At 55.8% G+C, this 1,750-nt stretch overlaps 1 non-coding gene across 1 annotated transcript; it reads left to right on the plus strand.

Annotated features, from left to right (window-relative positions):
• The first annotated feature begins 357 nt into the window (after window positions 1–357).
• Window positions 358–430, plus strand: TRNAK-CUU. The gene has a single exon. It is a non-coding gene; the product is annotated as a tRNA-Lys (tRNA).
• The last annotated feature ends 1,320 nt before the right edge of the window (window positions 431–1,750 follow it).

Raw genomic sequence — 1,750 nt, forward strand, 5'->3', positions numbered from 1 at the left:
AAATATTTTATACCTTAATATATTTTTATGCCTGCGTGGTTCTGTCTTGGCACTTCATAAAACATAAAAATATACATTTTTCGTAGAATCAAGCATTTTATCGGAAATACTTATCTTTCTGCTTGTTTTTCTACCCAACCTTGTTTTCCTCTATGCTCTCTCTCTCTCTAATATATATATATATTATTATATATACATTTATTTGTATCTTTCCACCTTCACTTCCGCAGCTCACAAAACACTAACAAAAAAAAAAACCCTTATATTTTTCAGGGAATTCAGCGTTTTAACAAAAGCAGCACCAAATTTGTATTTTTAGTGGAAAAAAAGAGTGGAATTTGGAGTTTTTTTTCGGGAGCCCGGCTAGCTCAGTCGGTAGAGCATGAGACTCTTAATCTCAGGGTCGTGGGTTCGAGCCCCACGTTGGGCGTGGTGACACTTTTTGCCCCGTTTTTTCCCCCAATCTGGTCCTTTTTTGCCCTTTTTTTTCCCCCAATCTGGTCCTTTTTTTCCCCTGAGCTCGGGTTCGGGCTCAGTTCCCGGCGGGAAGAGAGGCAGAAGCATCTTTGGCAATAAAATAATGTGGGTTTTCTTGTCCCCCCCCCCCATAAAATCCCTTTATTCCCTTGCCCCGAACTCCCAGCCCCTCCAACAGCTGGAATTCCCTGCATTTCAGTTTTCCAAGGTCCTCCAGGACTGTTTCATCACCTGTAACGAGTTTTGCCCTCAGAGGGAGGCGAAATCCCAAATCCTCTGCTCCTTGGGTAGGGGTTTGGGAAGCGATCGGGGTTTCTCCCCCTCCCTTTTCCCGGGCTGAGCACGGACAGAACTCGCGGCAGGGATGAATTCCCGAGCCCCTCTCGTTGCAGGCACCCCCTGGCCGGGCTGGGGAGTGGCTGCAGCTCCGGACCTGCCCCTGCCCCGCGATGAAGCCGCTCCTGCTGGGGCTCAGCCTGCTCCTGCTCCTGTGCGTGGGCGCCGGTGAGGGAGGGTCCCCAATTAACGGGGCTGTGGGGGGTGGTTTGGGGTGACACCCCCCCTTCCCCGGGGTCACCCCAGATGCCAGGGGGGTGTCTGGGGCGGGAGGGTGACCCCCCCCTCGCCGTGTGCCACAGCGAGGGCCCTGCAGTGCCACTCGTGCCGCTACAAGATCCCCCTGGTCGGGTGTGTCCGTGGAGCCAACGCCACCACCTGTGAGCGCCGGGAGAAGTGTGCCCTCATCAGAACCAGCCTGGGTGAGCAGCGTGGGCACCTCGGGGGGGCTCTGCTGGTCCCCCCCCAAACACCAAATCCATCCCGTGGATGGGTGAGGGGGAGGGGATGAACCTGCCGGGATGGAGGGGCCGCGTCCTCCTCTCCTCCCTTAGAGAGGGAGTCTCTTCCCATCCCTAAATGAGTCCTTTTTGGGCCAAGGGGAGACTCTCCCTCCCAAAAAAAGCCAAGTTGGTGGTGGTGGTGGGGGGGGTGTCCCCGTGGGAGCATCCCCCAATTATCTCCTCTAATCAAACCCAGCGGCCTCCTCTGGTGGGTGGATGTTCCCTGGCTCTGCCGAGCCCAAAGTCTGGAGGTGGTTGTTTTGCTGCCTTTCCCCCCTAACTGTGCCCCTGTTTCCCCCCCCCTGCAGGGAGGGTGACCCTTTACTACCAGCAGGGCTGCACCTCGGCCCTCAACTGCGGGCGAGAGCGGGCGAGCGACGCCGAGTCCCGGCTGACCTCGCGCTACTCCTGCTGTGAGACCGACCTGTGCAACG

Source organism: Empidonax traillii, unplaced genomic scaffold (genome assembly GCF_003031625.1).
Source record: "Empidonax traillii isolate 1590-97213 ecotype Southwest subspecies unplaced genomic scaffold, ASM303162v1 scaffold6000:size6708, whole genome shotgun sequence".
NCBI lineage: Eukaryota > Metazoa > Chordata > Aves > Passeriformes > Tyrannidae > Empidonax > Empidonax traillii.